General features: G+C 43.2%; 1 non-coding gene across 1 annotated transcript; it reads right to left on the bottom strand.

The window, feature by feature from the left end:
- Window positions 1–20,618: 20,618 nt before the first annotated feature.
- Window positions 20,619–20,725, bottom strand: LOC116908459. Its single transcript, XR_004388977.1, has one exon. It is a non-coding gene; the product is annotated as a U6 spliceosomal RNA (small nuclear RNA).
- Window positions 20,726–23,259: the final 2,534 nt, after the last annotated feature.

Below are 23,259 nucleotides of genomic sequence, written 5' to 3'. Positions count from 1 at the left end.
TTTATGTGGAAGTCCTTGATCCACTTGGACTTAAGCTTTGTACAGAGCAATAAGAATGGGTCAATTTGTATTCTTCTACATGCTGACCTCCAGTTGAACCAGCACCATTTGTTGAGAATGCTATCTTTTTTCCATTGGATTTTTTTGCTCCTTTGTCAAAGATCAAGTGACCATAGGTGTGTGGGTTCATTTCTGGGTCTTCAATTCTATTCCACAGTAGCCTTTTTTATTTCTCTGAAAAGAAAAGACAATGTCAAGTCTGTCCCCTGCTGAATCAGCGCCCTGTCCAGACTCTATCCAGCTCTATCATGGAACACAATGTCACCCACATTTTCCCAACCCAAGAGCTAGCTTCAGAATTTGTTTTGAGACAGGATCTTGTGTCCAAGGCTAGTCTTGCACTTGCCTGTGTCATCAGAAGATGACCTTGAACTCCTGATCCTCCTCTTCCTACCTCCTAAATGATCATAGATGTGAGTCACCACATCAGGTTTCTGTGGTGCTTGGGATGGAACCCAAGGCTTCAAGGATGCTAGGCAAGCCCTCTACCAGCTAAGCCACATCCAGAGCCTCAGTTTCAAAATGTTGACCATGTGTCTGTACAATTAGGAGAGTAACCTTTAAGGTCTGGGCAATTTAGTAAGAAAAACAAAATTCCACAGGGCCAAGGGAGAGTGTTTCTTTTTCTTTTTTTTTTTTTTTCTGATCTGAGGACCCAACCCAGGGCCTTGCGCTTGCTAGGCAAGCGCTCTACCGCTGAGCTAAATCCCCAACCCCAAGAGTGTTTTAAAGGGAGAAGGGGTCTGGACAGATATCTCAGTGGTTAAGGGCACTTACTCCTTTTGTGGAGGACCCAAGTTGAGTTCTTAGCACCTTTGTGACACTTTCTTCTTCTTGCTTCTCTGGGCTTCTGCATGCACCTGGTACACATAAACTCATGTAGGCATACACATAAACACATGCATAATATGTAGCAATACATTTTTGAAGGCAGAAGGAAGAAGGAGTAAGAGATCGCAAGCCCAAGACAGCTGATAACACACAGTACTGAGCAGAGGACGGTTAGAAAAAGCTTCTCTCCTTCCCTGGGGACTCGGCAGAGTTGATGCATAGACGCTTACTGGAGCAATCCTGACAACATAGACGAATGACTCGACCTGAGTGCACAGCAACAGAGTGTAGTGGGGACTGTGGCTAACTGACAATTAGCCTGAGGGAGTTAAAAACGTCCATTTTTAAAACATCACTGGCAAAATGGGAGATGTTTGCAAGCTTCATTTGGTTTTAAGGCTTTAAACTAAAAATTTTGCCAATTGGACAGGGGTGTGTGTGTCTGACTTAAATATTATCTACTAGAGATGGGGGCTGGGCTCAGTGGGAGAGGAGTTGCTTAGCATTGATAGGCTCTGGGTCTGAAAATTGTGCACACACATACACACACATCAATACACATACACACTCATGCACACACATAAACAACACATACAATGTACACATATGCACACATACACTCAATACACACATGCTCACACAACATGAGCATACACACATAATATACACATATACACACATGTACAGACAGACAGACAGACACACACACACACACACTGCTGGTTAATCATAAAACTGAAGAAGCACCTAAGGGCTGGGATGTATCTCAGTAGTAGAGTACTTGCCTAACTTGTGCAAGGCCCTGGGCTCAATTCGCAGTGCTTCGGGTAAAGAGAGGCACTCCTAATACTCAGAGGGTAATGTGGGACACAGCTCCAAGTCCCATCTGGGCTGTCTCACCTGCTATCTGGACATCATTCCAAAGAAACAATTCTAGCTTCAAGAATGGTATTGCTGTGGCTGGAGAGATGGCTCAGCGTTTAAGAGAATTGGCTGCTCTTCCAGAGGACCTGGGTTCAGTTCCCCAGTACCCACATGGCAGCTCATTACCATCTGCGGCTCTAGATCCAGAAGATCCAATACTCTCTTCTGGCTTTTGTGGGTGCACAGACACATGCAGGCAAAACACCCAGACATACAAATTTTTTTTCCAAAAATTAAAAAAAAAAAAGCATTGTATTGCTAACCTGTCACAGTGCCCCATGTTTGTAATCCTAGCATGTGGAAGGCTGAGGCAGAGAGATTTCCAGGCAGGGAAAATCAAAAGAGATGACTCATCAGTTAGAGGTGGGTACTGGTTTTGGAGAAGATTGGAGTTCAATCACCCTGTTAAGTGACTCACAACTGTTCGTTTCAGAGGACTTAACTCTGGCCTTCTTGGCACCTGTATTCACATGTACATAGCTACTGCATTCAAGCACACAAACACGAAATATAAAAATAAAAAAAAAATTAAATGGTGGGTGTAGTAGTCAGGTCTGTAATCCAAACACTTGACAGATGGTAAAAACAAGAGGATCTGGTTATCCTTGGCTACATACTGAGTTCAGTTCATGGCCAGCCTGGCCTACATGTGACCATGAAGTGGGAATGGATGGAGAAAATCGGGGGAGTCAACAATCTAAACAAACAGGAATGGTTGCTGAGTATGAGACAAACCCTGCCTTTGAAAACTCGGGGCTTCCTGAGAATAGGGAGGCTTGCAAGGCAGATCAGCAGCGCAGTGTGTAAAGGAGGAAGTAGTAGCAGGATGCTGGAACACAGAGTGAGGGACTGGCAGAGCCCCAAGTAGGACTGGATTGTGCAATGTAGAGCCCTGGGGAGGGTTTCACTTCTTGGTCCACACCCTCAAGCTCTTCGAGAAAAATCACATTTCATATGCAAGCTTTAAATGCTCTTCAGGGCTGAACAGAGACCCCTCCCCCAAGCCGAGCGGCTGGTTTTGGCTCCAGTGATGCTGTGGAGAGGGACGGGATGTGTGGAAAGGTGACCAGCTGCTGCTTCAACCTAGGGAAATGAGCTTGCTCTCAAAGTGTCTCTGAGGTGGATCCGGGTGGTTTCAGAAAGCATCAGGGAAGAGCATGGGGTGCTGGAGGGCCCCCTTCACACTGGAGGACTGTAATCCCACAGGGGAAGCGGCTGAGGAGTGGGCTGGGCCTCACCCTTCCTAATCCTCAAAAGGAGCTGTTGGTTATAAACAGGACAATTACCCACAGGAGGCCGATGACTCAGCTCAACGAACTATAAAATGCTCCGAAAAATAGGGCCCCATAAATGTGAAAATATTACTAGGAGCACTTTCCCCAAAAAACCATCTTCCATCCTCCTGGGATGCTGCCTGTAAGAGCTGGACGGACGAGCAGGTGCTCTGGTCAGGCCTCAGACCCGTGGAGAGGGCAGCACCTCGCTGCCTCACTTCTCCCAGCACCAGCAGTCAGAAGTCCACAGACGGGTTCTGGCAGGCCTGACTTCCCATCCTAGCTCATAACGGATGGCAGCCTTACCTTCTCTGAACCTTGGTCTCCTCACTCCACTCCTAGGATGGATCCCAGACTTGGTGTGATCATCTTTTGGAACCCCAGAAGCTTGAAGTAACTTAAAGCAACTTACAGGTACATTTACACGATGCCCCATCTTTGGACACCGAGTAGATGCCAGAAATCCCCCATAACTCTGGACTTACATACTCTATCCTACTTTTCTTGTGCATACACAATTAAGATAAAGTTTAATTATCAATTAAAGAAAAGTAACAGTAAGAAGTTGGCAATAGTAACTAATGGTGAATTAGAATGATAGACTATAATAACAGCCATTTCTAATTTATGAATTGCTTATCTCTTGACTGCCCATGGATTATTTTCTGGCCATGACTGTAAGTAAAAACATAAAAGCAGACCCACGGAGAAGGGGGACGCCGTACACGGCTGGAGGTGAGGGCAGCTCTGTGGCGTTCTCACACCTCTGTTATACTTTAGATGCAGCCCAGCTAACCCGGGAAGGGACACATGGACTGCATACAAGTGTCTAGTGCCCTTGTCTGTGGAACACAGGACATAGCTGGGTGAGAACTGCTGTCTCAGTCTGCCCGTAAAGTAATAGCAACTGCCAGGATCCCAAGGGTTCAGAGACAGCTCTTCCTCCCCCTCCTTTTCCTCCCCTTCCTCTTCTTCTTCCCCCCTTCCTCTTCCTCCTCCCCTTCTTCCCCTTCCTCCTTTTCTTCCCCCCTCTTCCTCTTCCTCCTCCCCTTCCTCCTCTTCGTCCTCTTTCTCTTCCTCCCTACTCTCCTCATTGTCCTTGACCTGGTCCTCCTAGACCTGGAACCCACATAAAGTCTGACATAGTAGGGTGTGTCTGTAATCCCAGTCCTGCTGTGTTCTGAGAGGAAATAGGGACAGAAGCATTCCCTGCAGCTCTGAGCTGGCTAGCCTAGGATATATTCCAATGAATAACAGGAGACCCTGACTCAAACAACATGCAGGAAAGACAAGGACCAGCCTGGAGATTGTCCTCTGACTTCCACACGTGTGCCATGGCATGTAAGAATTAGCAGGAGCACACATAAGTACACACAGACACACACACACACACACACACACACACACACACACACACGGAATAAAAAAATACTCAATTATTTGAGGTATACACATATATGTATATGTATTTATGTACACATACATATCTCAAAGAGCTTCACCATCTATAACCATGATGCCAATTATTAAAGATAAAGGCATATTAGCACATTGATGAGATAGATGTACATGATTAGGTCCTAGTAGTAGCACACGCATTGATCCCAGCACCTGAGAGGCAGGGGCAGGCAGATCTCTGAGTTCGAGGTCAGCCTGGTCTACAGAACAAGTTCCAGGACAGCCAGGCTACAAAGAGAAGCCTTGTCTCCAAAACCAAACAAAAAGAATTAAATCTTTGCTGACTATCTGATGCTACAGGACACCGAGCATTATTAACATTCTTTTCAGAGTTGCTCAACATTTGATTTTGTAGGAGTCGGGGCTGAGTACACAGATCACTTGAATACATCATACAAAAACGGCTGTTTCAGAAACTGCTGGCAATTCTGCCATAATCCCAAGCCAAAATTCATAGAACAATTTCTTTCTTTCTTTTTTTTTTCCTGGAGCTGAGGACCGAACCCAGGGCCTTGTGCTTTCTAGGCGAGTGTTCTACCACTGAGCTAAATCCCCAACCCCATGGAACAATTTCTAATAAACTTAAGTCAGAATCCGGGCAGCAAGTAAAAGATACCTTATTATGTGTGTAAGTGTGTCTCTGTACACATGTGCGTGAAGGTCAGAGAAGGGGATCACTTCTCTCCTTCCACCAAGTAGGGCTGAGGATTGAACTCAGGTCCTCAAGCTTGGCAGCAAGCGTCTTCACCCACTGAGCCATCTCGTTGGGCCTTAAGCACCAATTTGAATAAACAAACACCCTAGCCCAGTAGAATTTAAAGCTCTACTACTAATTGGGTACCTACATACTTAATAATGCTGGTAGTTTTTGTTTTCCATAATTAAATTTGAGCAGTGTGTGTTGGTTTTGTATGGCATGACAACATGTTCAACTCCAGGCACACGGATTCTGTGCTCAGAACTGTTCAGAACCAATGTCTTGATGAAGTCACGTGACACCACATGGATGAGTGACGCCCTAAATTCCTTGGGTTCATTATGCATTCAATTTGAGTTAAAGTTAGGTAGTCGTGCTTTCAAAATCCCTTTGCTGCTGTCAAATGTTTTGTAGCCTCCACCTTAAGTCATACCAGTTCATCCAGGGTCACACCCCACTGTTTCAAAGCTGGATTCCCAAAACCAAGTACGGCCACTGGCAGGAGCTCCCGAGCAGTCACGGCCCCTCGCGTACTCACAATCTACCCACATGTGGCCCTTTGCTCCCCTCGTCTACCAGCAGCATCCAGCCCTTCCATCGATGTCCCTAAGGAAGCACTCCCCATCCATTCCAAAGAGCAAGTTCGGCTCTCACTGTCTCCACAAGCCTCCTATTTGACTGACCTACGCTGATCACCCTGAGAAGCTCGTGATGGTTGCGGGTGCTGAGTCATTTGACCCATTAGTATTGAATCAGGAAGGGCGTCCCAGAAGAGAGGGGTGAAACAGCAACACGGAGCTCAGGGCATTGATGCGAGGCCTGTGCTTCAGCAGTAAGCATTTCTTCTGGGAGCTTTGCTTTGTCCTTCTGACTCTTAGCTTTGACTTTGGGCCTGGATCCTGGACTTGGCTTAGACTTCCGGCACTGGTGGTCCAGGTACCTGCTGTAACCTCAGGCTCTCAGGTCCTCACCCCGCTGTCCGTGTTCCAAGGTCAAAGGGCTCCTCCCCTATGCTCCAGCTTTTCGCTCCATCATTTAGCCTTCTGTTTTGTAACTATTTGTTTTCATGACTGGGCCCCTCCCAGTATTGTGAGCAATTTAAAGGTGGAGAGTGGGTGTCAGACATATTTCATAAGAGAATGCCTGAATAAATTACAATGTGCCTGGCTTAGGCAGTATAATCACTTGTGATGTGGCTTTGAGTGACACAGAGGGATACTGTTGTCATCCCTAACTTTCAGGCCAAGTGTCCTGAGAGAGGAAGAGGGGCCTCTGTGTGTGTGACTGGTCCCACCTTGAACCCAAAAGCACTTCAGTTTCTGTTGTTTCACATGTATGCCTGTGTATGTGTGTGTGTGTATGTGTATGTGTGTGTGTGTGTGTGTGTTGCATGTGTGTTGTATGTGCACATGCACGTAGAATATGATATCAGGTGCCTTCTCTTACTCTCCCCCCATCTATTTATTCTTATAAAGAATATTTATATGTATTTTAATAAATATTTTATAAAGAATTTTATAAAGGGAAAAGTGTGAGCATAGACCCAATCCCACAAATTATGCAGTTGAGTTTCCTGCCTTTGGAGAAGTCACAGCATAACCCAAGTACAATGGATAAGCCTCTCTCTCTCTCTCTCTCTCTCTCTCTCTCTCTCTCTCTCTCTCTTTCTTTCTTTCTTAAGATGTGTGTGTGTGTGTGTGTTTTAATGTATATAACTGTTTTGTGTGCCTGTGTGTATGTGTGCCATGTGTGTGGTGTCTGCAACAGGCAGAAAAGAATGTCAGATGCCCTGGGACTGGGATTACAGATGGTTGCGAGGTGTCACATGGGTGCTGGAAGTCTGGGTCATCGGCAAGCGAAATGAGTGCTCGTGAATATGAGCTGCTTCTCCAGCCTTGAAGCGGTGCTTTTGGTGGAATCCTGAGCTCACTCTTTAGGGAAGGCTAGCTGACCAATGAGTTCCATAATCCTCCTGCCTCTGTCACTCCAACGCTCCAGTTATAGATACATGCTAGATACAGGCTTTTTGTGTTTTGGTTTTTTTTTGTTGTTGTTGTTATTTGTTTATTGTTGTTGTTGTTTTAAACAAACAAAAAACCAGAATCTGACCATGTACACATTGATGTTCTGATCTTGCTATGTGCACCAGGCTGGCCTCAAACTCAGATCCCCTGCCTTAGCCCCCTGAGTGCTGGGATTAAAGCTGTGCCAACATGGGTTCCAGACTTCACGTTGACCTTTTTTGTGGGGGCTGTGTATCCAAACCCAGTTCCCTGAGCTTTCCCAGCAGGCACCTCACCGACAAGCAATCTCCCCAAGACCCTCCACTGCCTTCCTTGCGACTTGACCTGGATGGGTCTATTGCTTGGTGATGCAGCTTTGAACTCCGTCTTAGAGTGATCACGGCCCCTCAATACTGCACTGTCTTCCCACCGTTGTGTTTTGTCTTTTATTACTTCTATATGTTGTGAGTTAAGGTAACAACGCCAAGAAGAAGAAAAAAAATCACTTCAAGCCATTTGTGGAGATGGGAAGCTGGAAGAGGGCTGTTAAAACAGGCTGGGTGCCACAGGAAGAAGGAGTTGTTCCTCTGGGCCTCAGGTCTTATCAGAGCTCCACAGCAGCTTGCCAAGATTTTAGGAAAATGATGTTGTACTCCCGGAGAGCTATGCGGCATGTGTCTTTAGGTGGGAAGTCTTTCAACAAGTATTTTCACTATAAATACCAGGCATGTGTTTTCACTGGATTAAGTCTGCAATTTCAGCTCTATACTGTGAGATCCTGACATAGATAGGGCTGTAATCGCTGTGTGTAGCTAAGGTGTCGTTGGAAACACTGGTCAGGAGTGAAGGTTTATAGCCTACAGAATTCCATCGGGAAGCTGGTTGGTGGTGCACGCCTTTAATCCCAGCACTCAGGAGGCAGAGGCAGGCAGATCCCCGAGTTTGAAGCCCTGGTCTGCAGAGGGAGTTCCAGGATAGCTAGGGCTACACAGAGAAACTCTGTCCAGAAAAAGCAAAACAAAACAAAAACAACAAATAAACCAAACCGAACCGAACCAAACCAAAAGAAAAATCCCATTTGGGATGTGGGATGTGCTCTCCGAGGACAACTGACAGCTTTCTGACTGTGAAATTTTTCCTCTGGAGCAATGGTAAGTAGGGAGAACAGGAATGGCTTTTGAAAAACTAATAAGACCCCCACAGTGGTAAATTCATTTAATCCCAGCACTCAGGAGGCAGAGACAGGAGGATCTCTGAGTTTGAGGCTGGCCTGGTTTACATAATGAATTCCAGACCAGCCATGGCTCCTTAGTAAACCATGTATAAGAAGGGGGAGGGGTGGGCATAGGACTGGAGAGATGACTCAGAGTTAAGAACATTTGCTCTTGCAGAAGACCTGGGTTCAATTCCCAGAACCCACATGGTGGCTCAGAAGAGTCCATAATTTCAGTTCGGGGGAATCTAACATCCTCTTCTGACATCTGCAAGCACAAGACACCCATGTGGTTCTCATATGTATGTTCAGACAAAACACTTAATTTACATAAAATTAATAACTCTCTAAATTTATTTAGTAAGGAATCTCAGCTCTGGTCTTTTAGATATTTGCTCTAGGCGCTGAGGCTGGGTTGGTAGAGTACCTAGCTGACGGCCCTAGGCTCTGTTACCAGCCCTACATAAACTGGGCCCAGTGGCCACATCTGTAACCTCAGCATTTGGGAGGTAGAAGAAAGAAGATGAGAAATTCAAGGACGTCATCTGCTAAGTGGTGAGTATAGAGCCATCCTGGGCTACATTGAGACCTGATCTCAAAAACAACAACAACATCGTCATCGTCACCATAGTAAAAATGAATGTAGTTAAATAAGCACTTAGATTCCTTTGAAACCACTGTGATGATTTAATCCAGATAATTGAATTTATTTATAAGAATATGTTGGGGTTTTGTTGTTTGTTGTTTTTTGTTTGTTTGTTTGTTTGTTTTTGTTTTGTTTTGTTTGTTTGTTTTTTGTCTCATTTGGTTGAGGGGTAGGTCTATCTGGAACAGATAAGTAAAACAAATTCTAAATTTGATTTTGCTGTTACTTGTCAACCAACTGATCACCAAGGACTGGTGTCTGCTGCACACCATGTTGAGAAGCGTATAGAGAAGGCTGAGGTAGTATCTCTTCCTTCTATGAATCTAGAATCTACTCAGATGTCACCAACTAGTCACACAGCCCTGGGTTCAAATTCCACTTGTAGAATTTGGTCACAAGATAGGACTTTGGTAAATCATGAACACCTCTGAGCTCCGCTCTCCTCTGTCGAATGAAGACGCTAATAGCCCCTACCTATGGGGTAGCCATGGGAACGGGGCAGATAGCAGGCATCTTTTCCAGGCAACATGTACAGACACTTGCCTTAGTCCTTAGCCTAAGGAAGACCTGTGGTACTCCACCCACACATGTGCATCATATACATGCACACTAGTAATAAAATATTTTTAAAACCAATCTTACCTTTTCCACACTTATTGATTGCTTGATTTTGTGTGTGAGTGCATGCCAGGGTGTGTAAAAAATCTCTTGGGCTGGAGAGAGAGTTCACTGGGTGCAAGTGTCTGCCCTGCAATCTTGAATAACCTGAATTTGCTTCCCCAAAACCTATTTGAAGGCCATAGAAGCCACAGTGACACAAGCGTCTGGAACTCCTGAAGGGCTCCCTCCTGAGAGCAGGGGTTCCAGGGTGTCTTTTGCTACATAGGGAGTTTGAGCCAGCTTGTCTGAAATGTTGAAAAGAACAAGGGAAAGGTTCCCTGACGAAGCAGTAAGCCAACACCATATTATCCGTTTTACTCAAATGCTGGCCCTTGAGTAAAGCATGTTTTTAAAGATGCTAGCCTGCATGAAGAGACGAAAGTCTGAAAATGCTGAAGCACAATGGCATCCGAGGGAGAAGATCTTATGCAAGAGTTTTGAGTTTCAAACCAAATTGCCCTATTTTCCCCTGGAACATGGTTTTCTCCTTGGACAAACTCAATGTAATGAGAGTGGGCTGTGCTTCAGAGCTGAGAGTTTGGCTGACATCTCCTAAACACAGCGAGCCGGTCCCCTAAAGAACACCACTGACATCTGTGTCACCTCTGATAAAATTCAAAGCTTTAAATTGGAAACTGGACTTTTGAAAACCCACATTTGCCATGGGTCGCTGGGCGTCTTCCAATTCTTAGTGACCTTTGTCAGGAGATCAGTGGGCATAGCAACAGCAATAATATCGGATGTTATATAATGAAATATGTTGGAACTGGTGAGATGGCTCACCAGGTAAAAGCACTTGCTGCCAAGCCTGATGGCCTGAGTTTGATCCCTGAGACCCACATAGCGGAAGGAGAGAACCGACTCCTGCAAGCACTTCTTCTGACCTCCACAGGAATACCATGGCATGTACACACATTCACATATATCATACACACATGTAATAGTAAGTAAATAAAGGTAGAAATAGATAAATAAACATGTAGGTTAACATTTGGGAGAGCCACATAACTCACTGAACTGATATTTTCCAAATGACAAAGACCTAACTTTACATACAAGAATAAAATGATGTAACACAGGAAAGGGATGATGGCACATGCCTGTACTCAGGAAGTTGAGGCAAGAGGGTCACATGGCCAGAGAAATTTGGGTTGGCCTAGAACGCACAGAGATCCACCTGCCTCTGCCTCCTGAGTACTGGGATTAATGGCATGTGCCACCAGGTTCGTTTCCTCAACCTTTGGAGAATATAAAGGGACCTCTTTAATCAGAAGCAATGAAGAGAGTTGCCCCCTGTTTCTGATAAGCCTACTTTCCCTGTCTCCTCCCTCATTCTGTTCTCTGGGAGAGTTTATTGAGCACTTCTTGGTTCTTACTACAGGGAACTGCTTGCTTTAGATCTGTTTTGTCATGCCTCACAGAGACGGATCTCATGGCTTTTGAAGTGTGGTCTCCATTTTCTGTGTATAACGTGAAAATATGCTGGCACTCCAAGGTTAAGGGGAAGGCTTTTATTGTAGATGAGAGAGGGGGAGGAGGGGGAGGGAAAGGAGGAGAGAGAGACGGAGGGATGGGGAGAGAAAGATGCACACAGTGGAGGCATCTGAAAGAGTCCAGAGCAGAGAGAAAGAAGTAGAGTGAACATGGCCAGCGGACTGGACCTAGGGGCTCTGTGGGAGAGGGGAGAGTCGCAGGGGAGAGAGAAGCAGGGTCACAGGAAGAGTGAGCAGCTGTGGAGGAGAGAAGCCTGAGAGCTGGAGGGAGACTAGGGTCTGAGGGAAGATGAGGAGGGCTAGGATGCTAGCATGGATTTTGAAATGTGTATCCCAGCATGCACTTTGATATGCTGATAGGTATCACAGGTATCCATAGGGCCCTTATGCCAAAGGGAAGGGAAATGACTCCTTTTGGTAGAGGGGAACCAGTTCCACAAGTTCCTAAAGAATGTTAACTTTAATCTCAAGAAACCCTCTTATAGTCCAGGGTGAGCTCATTTCTGGATATTTGGGCTGCCTTTTGGGGTTTGGGAAATTGGAGTTTCCTTTGGACCTAACGTTCTGCAAATGTCTAAACAGATTTGTGATGTTTTTTTTCTTTTTTTTTTTTTTTTTTTCCCGGAGCTGGGGACCGAACCCAGGGGCGCTTGTTAGGCAAGCGCTCTACCACTGAGCTAAATCCCAACCCCGATCTCATCTCTGTTATTAAGGGATTTATGAGCTAGTGGGGAGAGCTAAACAATTTTTCTAACATGTAGTATTTTAAAAATTATTTCTTTTGTTTACCACATTTATTTGTGTGTGTGTGTGTGTGTGTGTGTGTGTGTGTGTGTGTGTGTGTGTGTGAATGAGTGTGTAGCTGGCACATGGAAGTCAAAGGACAGCTCTCCAGGATCAGTTCTTCTCCTTCCTCCATGTAGGTCCCCAAGGATAGAGCTCAGCCCATCAGACTTGGAGCTAAATACCTTTACCTGCTGAGCACCTCATCAGTGCCTAACATGTATTTCTAACCTGTCTTATTCAAGAGGAATACACATACACACACACACACACACACACACACACACACATATATATATATATATATATATATATATATATTTTTTTTTTTTTCGGAGCTGGGGACTGAACCCAGGGCCTTGCACTTGCTAGGCAAGCGCTCTACCACTGAGCCAAATCCCCAACCCTATATATATTTTTTAAACTGAGAAACAGCTTTACACTATGGCTCAGGCATGCCTGAAACTATGTAGTCTCCACTGGCCTTGATCATACAGCAATCTTCTACCCAGCCTGGGAAGTACGGGGAAAGGTGATATAGCTTAAGGGCACCAAATGTGACTGCAGAGTTCTGAAATTATAGATATAGGCCACCTTACCCGGAAACTCCCCTTCCCCCACTTATCTGTTTTTTGGAGATAAACAGTTAAAAACAGCTTCCTAGGCTGGTTTTTAACTTGCCATTCTTCTGCCTCTGCTCCTCTAGTACTAAGATTCCAAGCATGAGCCACCAAGGCAGGCTCAGGTCTTGCATGCAAAAGTAAAACTTCAGCTACAGGTGGGTGGTCTTGCTTCTTGCCACAGCTTCTAGGTAACAGGAGAAAGACAGGTAGCCACAGCCACTCAGGAAAGACCGAAAGGCACACCACAAGAGCCTCAAGAACATTGCTTGTCCCCGATTTTTCTCTTTTCTTTAAAATAGACTCTCATTTGTCCCAGGAGACTCAAACTTGCTTTATAGTGGAGGATGGTTTTGAACTTCTGAACCTCCTACCTCCACTGGGATTTCAGGCATGCAATATTATGCCAAGCTTATGGTGATCACACCTAGGTTTCATGTGCTGGCTACTTAGGATCACAGTTTGGACCCTTGTCCTATATATATGCATTTATGATAGCACCCTGGTCACTGTCAGCCTGTGACGCTATGGGCGAAGCCAACTGTGGTTTAGCTCCTTGTAAATGTTCCTCAAACTTTGCTTTTGTTTTCTTTCCCTTTGCCTAAATATGGTTCTAAATAGAAAGAAAGGCCACGGGGTTGGGGATTTAGCTCAGTGGTAGAGCACTTGCCTAGCAAGCTCAAGGCCCTGGGTTTGGTCCCCAGCTCCGAAAAAAAGAAAAGAAAAGAAAAGAAAAGAAAAGAGAAAGAAAGAGAGAAAGAAAGGCCACACTTCGGTGAGTAAGATATGAGCTGTTAGAATCATCCACTCCAAGGGAAATAGAAGAGGAATATCGGCCATACAACCTAACCAGCAATCTTCCTGCAGATATATCCCAGGATACTGGATGACTTTTCAGTTGTCATCAGAATGTGTGTCAAAAAAATGGACAGTTGCAACACTGATGAATCTGTTCTTCATGGTTTTCAAATGCTTTTTCAGGTTTTCCCTGTAAGCCCTCTGCTTGTGATTGTTAACAGAGATGACCCTTGAGGTAGCAGTCTGGCCTTCTTCCAGTCAGCTAATTTGTTGTAATGAAGTTTTGTCTCTGCCATCACCTTGTCTCTTGACTAATTAATTGGCCTTATTACCTGTACATTGACCAAGACTTCACTTGATAATGAGAGGCAGTGGAACCTTTGAGAGGTGGGGCATAAAGAAAGTTAGGTCACCCAAGGTGTACCCTTGAAATGGATATTGGGACCCTTGTCCTCTCTTGTCTCTCATTGCTCCCTGGCCACCACATGGTGAGCAGGTTTCCTCCACCACTTGCTCCCACCACACTGACTCTCCCCAGGCCCCAAAGCAACAGGAGTCACCAGGCTCTAAATTGAAAAATCTCTGAGATCATGGGTCTACATAAACCTTGCTCCCTTATAAGTGGTTGAGCTCAGGAATTTAGTCACAGCGATGGAAAGCTGGGTAGCATAGTAGGAGAGGAAGATAATGAAGGAAGAATCCAGACAAACTGGCTCTGACAGGAATACTCAAAACCCCTGGAGCTAGGCATGGTGACACATGCCGTTAATCCCTACTCTCAGTGAGGTCAGCCAAGGCTATGCAATGAGACCCTGTCTGGAAATAAAACACAGGAACAAATCCTCTCATAAGGGCACACATATCACTCTGAAGGAAGGCTCCATAGAAGAAACAATTTTTAGGCTAGATTTCTACTTTGAGGGACAAAGAAGTCAGTTGGAAGAGCAGGTTGAAGGAAGCGTGACGAAGGCGTGTTGTGTAACAAAATTTCATACGTCTACCCACCCCTAGGGATCCATCCCATGACAAACCAAAGTATGGATGCCACCAAGCCTAACTTGGTGAACCGTGAGTTCTATTGGGGCTACTTGCAGGAGCAAAAATGACTCAAAGAAAGCTGCATTATCAAAGCCTCCCCAGCGTGGGTGACAGCTCACCATCTGGGAACCTGGAGCATACTGCACAGCCTGCAGGCAGCTCAGTAGGTTGGAGGGTGTCCTTTCCTGTTGCCTCAGTTGATCTAAGCCTCTTCCAGGCAGATCTGCTGGTGCCTGCTTCTTCCTGGCAGCTGGTGTGGTCCCAGAGCATTCTTTGCATCTTGGCTTGTCTCATTCTTCTTTGAAACATTCCCACTCATCCCCCTCCCCCCAAAACACACACACAGGCACACACACACACACACACACACACACACACACACACACACACACACACACACACACAGACTCTTCTTTGCTAGTTGGAACCTGAGATATAGGAGACCTTGCACTAACGATGAAGTAGATGGAGTTAGAGTTGTAGCTCAGTGGTAGACCATTTCCTTAAAATGCCTGAGGCTGTGAAATCATCTCTGGCCTACAAGAAGGAAGGGCGGAAACGAGGGACAGAAGACGGGAAAGAAGAAAGAAAGAGAAAGGCTTAGAGTAGTAGGTGGGTTGGAAAACTTCTGCAACTCCAGCATTTGGGAGGTGTAAGCAGGGAATCAAGAGTTTGAAGCCAGGGGTTGGGGATTTGGCTCAGTGGTAGAGCGCTTGCCTAGCAAGCACAAGGCCCTGGGTTCAGTCCCCAGCTCCCGGGGTGGGGGGGGAGTTTGAAGCCAGTCACGTCTACCTAGTGAGTTCCAGGCCAGCCTGGGATACTCGCAACATATTGTCTCATACTATGAATGAATAGATAAATACAAGTTAGAGCAGGAAACAGCAACCCTGTGTATCAGAGGGACTAAAGATCTAGCTCAGAGGAAGAACATTGGCTTAGCAGGTGCAAGGCCCTGGATTCAATCCCAAGCATAAATAAGACCAAACCTAACGTAGTAGTTCATGCCCAAGCAGTGGTGACAGAGAAGGGAACAACAAGTTAGCAGAGTCCTTGATACACTTGGCAGGACACCCTTCTAGGCAAACACAATATGCATTTACTCCAGCAATTATGACCTGACCCTAAGAATTTCCAGTGGCTTCTTTTAAGAGTTAAAAGTGCTTAAGAGTTCACAGAATGTCCGCCATAAATTAATCTGTATCTCGACTGCACTGGCACTTTGATTAATTTTTATTATTTTTACTAGTATTTGAGATAGAATTATATAGCCCAGGCTGGTTTCAACTCCACAATGAGGTTCAAGATGACCTTGAACTTCTGATCCTCCTGCCTCCACTTATAAGCACTAAGATTATAGGCATGTATCACCTTGGCCATTTTATGGGGTGCTCAGGATGGAACCCAGCTGTGTTGGTTTAACGAGGATGTCTTCCATAGGCTTACATGGTTGTAGGCTGTATTTTTCAAAACTTACTTTAATAAGGGTTTTCACATGCTTTAACCTCCCTTCTAGCCCACTACCCACCAGAGGTAGTAGAAAGGCAAGGTTAGTAGGACAAAGTAGGAAGAGGGCCTGTTTAGAAATAATTCTTTGTTGTCAGGATATCAGCAGTTCAGTTCACAGGAATCAGTAGTAGTAGCTTGATCCACTCGCAAACACCATTCACGAATCAGCAACAGCAGTTTGATCCAGAAGAAACTGTGAGGCTCTGCTAATCAGCCTGAGTCCGCGGATGAAGCAAGAAGACACCAGAATATACAAGTACTTCTTTGGTGTGTTTCTCTCTGTGAAGTCATGGCAAACGATGATCAGTGAAGAAGGCAGGGTGAACAAACCAATGCCACAGTGTAGTCAGGTAAGGCCAGAGTCAGCAAAGCCCAAGGAGGACCAGCAAAGTGTGGCAAGGCAAACCAACGCCACAGCACTGTCCACTGTCGGGTTATACCTATGCCCTTTCCAAACATAGTGTCCTCTCAAGTGTTGGTTCCAGCAAAAATGCTCTTTTCCAGGCAGCGTCCAGAAAAACACCTGTCTGTTCTCAGCATCTTATCATCTCATAAGATAGTCTCTAATAAATCATCACAGGACATAACCGAGTCTCTAAAGAAACCAGAAATTTCCGCTTCAGCTGTGAGTAGAATAATAGCAGATTCAGAAGTCAGAAAAATACTGACTGAATCATTTGCTTTCGGAAATGCTAATTTAGAATGCAAAAGGGTGATTAGGCCTTTAATGGCAAGATCAGCACCAGTAGATGAATGGATTAGAGATACAGCCGATATTGGATCTCACATTTATGATGCTAATCTGGTAGGAGAAGAAATTTCTAACTGTCTTAAGAAAAATTAAAGTGACACATGTTTTTTTGTTTTTGTTTTTTTCTTTTTCTCTTTTTTCTTTTTCTTGGAGCTGGGGACCAAACCCAGGGCCTTGTGCTTCCTAGGCAAGCACTCTACCACTGAGCTAAATCCCCAACCACAATGACACATGTTTTAATTTTTGGTAATCAAGGTCATTTGAGAACAGATTGTAGGTAAGGTGTTCCTGGAAACAACATTTGTTTTTTTTTTTCTAGAAATAATCCAAAAAGAAGGCCTCAGCCTTCAAGAATATATGGAAGGTGCAGCAAAAGCCATCAGTAGACCAATGGATGCAGATCAACAAGGGATAGGTAAGGTCACACTTTGCCATCAGGGCCCAAATCTGTGGACACAGGCTAATTCACAGAGCCTCCCGTAAAGGCCCTGATATCAAATTTGATTCAGTCATTCTCAGTCAGAATTAGAGAAGTTCAGCCCCAGAGCAATTAAACGATTTAGTGCATGTGGTTAAAAACAATACTGCTCTGGATATAATTAAGGTCAGAACAGCTTCAGTAGATGAAAAAAAAAAGTTGGGGAGACACCAGAAAACAAGTATTTTGGCAAACTTCTATAAATGGTCAGAGACCAAAGCTAAAAATACAAATAAATGGCATTGAAATCGAAAGTTTAATAGACGTAGGAGCAGATATAACAATAAGTTCACTCAAATCTTGGCATCTAGATTGGCTTCTCAGGAGGTAAATATTCAGCTGCTAGTGATTGGAACTTTATACAGGTGAAACAAAATGCAAGATGGCTCAAGTGTATAGGCCCAGAAAGACAAATAGGAAAATTAAGGCCATATGTGGTCACTATAACCATGAATTTATGGAGACATGATCTGTTTTAACAGTAGAAAACACAGATTAACATTCCTCCAAGCTCAGAAACAAACCATAAAATAAAGAATGCTTCTGAGAAAATATTAAAAGGTAATGTCAAAAGCAGTCACCGACTGTCCAGGTCATCCGCAAACAGGACACAAGTGTTAGTTTTCAAAAGTACCAAGTAACCTACCTTTAAAAAGGCTAACTGATAAGCCTGCATGGGTGGATCAATGGTCTATGACAAAAGAAAAATTATAGGTACTAGAACAACTGGTTGAAATCTCCCTAATGTGATGGTTTATATATGCTTGGCCCAGAGAGTGGCACTATTAGAAGGTGTGGCCTTGTTGAAGTAGGTTTGTCACTGTGGGTGTGAGCTTTAAGACCCTCATCCTAGCTGTCTGGAAGTCAGTATTCTGCTAGCAGCCTTCAGATGAAGATGTAGAACTCTCAGCTCCTCCTCCACTATACCTGCCTGGACACTGCCATGCTCCCACCCTGATGAAAATGGACTGAACCTCTCTGAACCTGTAAGCCAGCCCCAATTAAATGTTGTCCTTTATAAGACTTGTCCTGGTCATGGTATCTGTTCACAACAGTAAAACACTAACTAAAACATCTGTTTTGTTATATTAAAAAAAAAAAAGAAATAAGGGAAATGGAGGATGTTAACAGACTTAAGAGCCATAAATAAGTTGATTCAATCAATGGGCTCTTTACAGCCTGGAATCCCATTGCCTTCTTTATTACCTAGGTCATGGTTTATGATAGTAATTTATTTAAAAGATTGCTTTTCCACAATCCATTTGCATGATAGGGAAAGGTTTGCTTTCTTAGTACCTACTTATAACAATGGTTGTCCAATAAAGAGTAATCATTGCAAACTCTTGCCACAGTGCAAACAGTCCTACTTTGTGCCAATATTTCATACAACAGACATTAGAAATAATTTGTAAATAGTTTCCTCAACCTAAAATTGGTCATCACATGGACTTACTGGCTGATTCAGATGTAGATACCTTAGAAAAAAATGTTTGATGAATTATAGAGACTTTTGCCTTGACGAGGATTACAAATTGCTCCTGAAAAAATACAAAGAGACGATTCTATCAATTATCTAGGATATAAGATAGGTTAACAGAAAATTTGACCACAGAAAGTACAAATCAGGACAGATCAATTACAAACTTTTAAATGATTTTCAAAAATTGCTAGGAGATGTTAACTGGCTATGATCTATATTTGGATTAACTACTCAAGATCTAAGTAATGTATTTCAAAGGATGATAAGGTCCAAGAAAATTATCAGCTGAGGCTAAAAGAGAATTGTGTCTTGTAGAAGAGAAATTACAGGATGTGCATCTGGCCCATTTGAATCCAAAGCTGGATTGTATTTTGGTTATTTTGCCCTCCACTCATTCTCCCACAGAAATTCTTATGCAGAGAGAAGATAATACTTAAAGTGATTAGTTTTAGCACATACCAAAATAAAAAATGAAAGATCTATGCAGAAACAGTTTCTGAATTGATTCTGAAAGAAAAAATGAAACTCCATCAATTAGCAAGAATAGACCCAGCAGAGATTGTGGTACCCTTTACTAATGCTGAAATTGCCTCATTATGAGCAGAAAACAAACATCAGTGTCTCTTCTTCTATACAGGTGAGAATTTAATAATTATAATTTAGTTATTTTTATAAACTGAAGTCTCTTGCTTTTGGGATATTCGTTGCTAATCTGCCCCTCCCCCCCATTACTTCAAGCTCTTTGCCAGAAATCAATTATACTGTTGAGGTGCAGAGGTCACTCCACAAAACACACGAACACTAATCTCAGTCTGACAGGACGGCATTTTCAGAATTTGGAGGCTGAGGTTACAGCCCCAAACATTTTTCTATGTCAGCTTATAAAAGCGAAAACCACAACAACCACAATGAGCTCATTCTCAAGTGCTGCTGGTGGTCAGCCCTGACCCAAGTCACTTTAGATATATCAGTTCATATTGACCTTCAATTTGGTGGGTTCTTAAATGTGAAGCTTATAGTTGTAGAATTTCTTAAGATTAACAGACCTCATTATTTTTCCATCTTTATTAACTTGAGTATTTCTTATTTACATTTCGATTGTTATTCCCCTTCCTGGTTTCCCGGCCAACATCCCCCTAACCCCTCCCCCTACCTTTCTGTATGGGTGTTCCCCTCCCCATCCTCCTCCCATTACCACCCTCCACTCCCCAACAATCACGTTCACTGGGGGTTCAGTCTTGGCAGGACCAAGGGCTTCCCCTTCCACTGGTGCTCTTACTAGGATATTCATAGCTACCTATGAGGTTAGAGTCCAGGGTCAGTCCATGTATAGTCTTTGGATAGTGACTTAGTCCCTGGAAGCTCTGGTTGGTTGGCATTGTTGTTCATATGGGGTCTCGAGCCCCTTCAAGCTCTTTCAGTCCTTTCTCTGATTCCTTCAACAGGGGTCCCGTTCTCAGTTCAGTGGTTTGCTGCTGGCATTCGCCTATGTATTTGCTGTGTTCTGCCTGTGTCTCTCAGGAGAGATCTACATCCAGTTCCTGTCGGCCTGCACTTCTTTGCTTCATCCATCTTATCTAATTGGGTGGCTGTATATGTATGGGCCACATGTGGGGCAGGTTCTGAATGGGTGTTCCTTCTGCCTCTATTCTAAACTTTGCCTCTCTATTCCCTGCCAAGGGTATTCTTGTTCCCCTTTTAAAGAAGGAGTGAAGCGTTCGCATTTTGGTCATCCTTCTTGAGTTTCATGTGTTCTGTGCATCTAGGGTAATTCAAGCATTTGGGCTAATATCCACTTATCAATGAATGCATACCATGTGTGTTTTTCTGTGATTGGGTTACCTCACTCAGGATGATATTTTCCAGTTCCATCCATTTGCCTATGAATTTCATAAAGTCATTGTTAAAAATATGGAATGCTTCACGAATTTGCGTGTCATCCTTGCGCAGGGGCCATGCTAATCTTCTCTATATCATTCCAATTTTAGGATATGTGCTGCCAAAGCGAGCACAACAGAACTCATAATATATAGTACATAACAGGGTATGTGGTCACCATGACCTTGCTCTGAGTCGAGTCATTTCTCTGTGTCAATGACTGGCAGGCATACAATCTGAAATAACTAGAAGGTATGGAACAAAATGGCCGTAGCTATGCTGGGTGACTCGCTTTAACAATACTATGTTTATTAAGTTTAAAAGTTTTAAATATGAATGAGAAAGGAACAACAGCTGTTGAGAGACATTGAATAGTAGAAATATCCTGCCGAATTAAATCATCCTGTATATTTTCAAGATGTGTTAACCTCAGAATGGAAATATGAATATGTGTTTTGTTGGGGAAGGGGTTTTGTCTTCGTTTCCACAGGAGAAAAAAAAGCTGGGGATACTATCAAAATTAGTGAAGATTAGATTTGAACAGGAAAGACCTCCTGAGTAAGGGGAGACCATAGCTCATCAGATGGCTTGGTCGTTCAATCCAAACTATCATACAGACTAACAAATTCCCTTTATTTGATCAAACGTGAAAAAAATAAAAATAAGAACTAGAGATGTTAAATGTTTTAAGCAAATTCAAAGGATTACTACAGTTCTAAAGCTAAGATAAAATACTTGATCAGGGCAGTGGTAGCCCATGCCTTTAATCCCAGCAGAGACAGGTGGATTTCTATGTTAGCTGGTGTCTAAATTCTAACTTATAGTGAACAAGGTAGTGGTGGTTCATACCTTTAATCCCAGCACTTGGGAGGCACACAGCTTTGATCACAATACTTGAGAGTCAGAGGCAGGCATATAAGAATTACAATGATTTAAATTTAAAAACTGCTTCCAAAAGGCAGGCTGAAACTCAAAGTGAGTGTCCTTTGTGACCTAACAATAAATAGACTTAAACCTTGAAAAAAATATATACATATGTATGTATATGTATATATGAAAACAGGTATATTTATCCAGTAGGGTATATTTATTTTCAATATTTCAATTTTTAAAAAATTTTCTATTATCAAAAATACTTTGTTTTGGGACAGTTATAACCTGCCAAAAAAGGGACACCTCTTCCAGTGTTAGAGTTAGGGCAGGGATTTGTTTTTATCTTTCTAGGGGAATTAGAGGCATCCAACTAAGTAATCTGGAGACTACTGGACAGTGAAATAGCTGAAGAAAAGGGATGGATCATCAAGACAAAATGTCCCAAGAAAAAGAGCAAACTGGCCAAATGGTATCACTGCCCTCCGCAGACATAAGTGACAAACGGGCTTTATGTGGTCCCAATTCAAATAAAAACCAAAGCTGGCTTTGGGGTTGGAGCATGCCTCTCTCATTCTCTAAACCCACTCATGCTTGTTAAAGGAAAATCCAAAATCTCGTCTCATATCAGAGGAGCCACCTGGACAGAAGAAAACAATAAGGGACTGACTATTCTATTGCCACTAATCTCTGACACGATAAATATTATCTCAAGATCCATAAGACTATTGTGTATATATAAATTTTCTGTCATCACACAGAATACTAATTCTCGAAGTGATCTTCATCGAGCTTCCTGTACCTGTTTTCAGGTTCCAGTCTGAAGCAAGTAACTAGGAACACAGTTTGTGTACCTCAGATGTGGTCCTCAAACCTTTCTGAGATCTGCTGAATGTGGCATTTAAAATGTTTCGGTTTTCTACCATTCCTAACAGTAACCTATTAGGTCTCCAAGAAGATGATGGGGCCTCAAAATGACTAATCCACCTGGAGTGTGGGAACCTAACCGTTGGACAGAACTGCCCCATGTCTCTTCAGCCACCAGGTTCTGTGCAAACAGAGAACACTTTTGGGTTGACTGCTAAGTTGACTGCTATGCTCTACCTGGCCAGGATTGCCCTAAGCTGACAAATGCCACCCAAAGATCAGCTTTGAACTACAAACTACTCATGACAATCAAATTGCTGAGTTCGTATGAGATTGACATGAACATTGTACAGAACTTTAAAGTCAAAAATACTTAAGCCTAAGACTGCCAAATACAACCATGCTAGACATTGTGGAAAGCTTGGTAGAAATAGCTTCATTGTTATAATTAGTTTTACTGTGGTGGAGTTAGTCTTTCCTTTTTATTTAGACAAAAATGGGGGATATAGTAATAATATAGAAATAATAAGAAAAAAGGATATATTATTGAATTTACTCTTATAGATCTTTGTATATTGATGCGAAATTAAGGTTATGTTTTGGTTACAGCATGCTCTGTATCAACTCCTTTTAAGGTATTGTATGTAATTCTTAAAAATGTAATGTGAAATTCTTATCATTTCCAAAGCTACTAATAAAAATTGTTCAGGCCCATTAAGAAATACAAGTTAGTGGTCGATCACACTGGGGTTTTGTTAAGTATTAGTTTATTTAACCACAGGTGTTTTCTAAGTTAATCATATAGTAAATAGCTAGAGACAATCATTTGCCTATTCAAATATACTGAGGTAGATAAGGAATCCTCAAAAGGCTCAGAGATCTGTAGACTATGGCATTTAAAGGCATTTTATTCATTTAAGACTTTTTTGAC

This window comes from Rattus rattus, chromosome 8 (genome assembly GCF_011064425.1).
Source record: "Rattus rattus isolate New Zealand chromosome 8, Rrattus_CSIRO_v1, whole genome shotgun sequence".
Lineage (NCBI taxonomy): Eukaryota > Metazoa > Chordata > Mammalia > Rodentia > Muridae > Rattus > Rattus rattus.
This window is presented reverse-complemented; position numbering and strand designations above follow the sequence as displayed.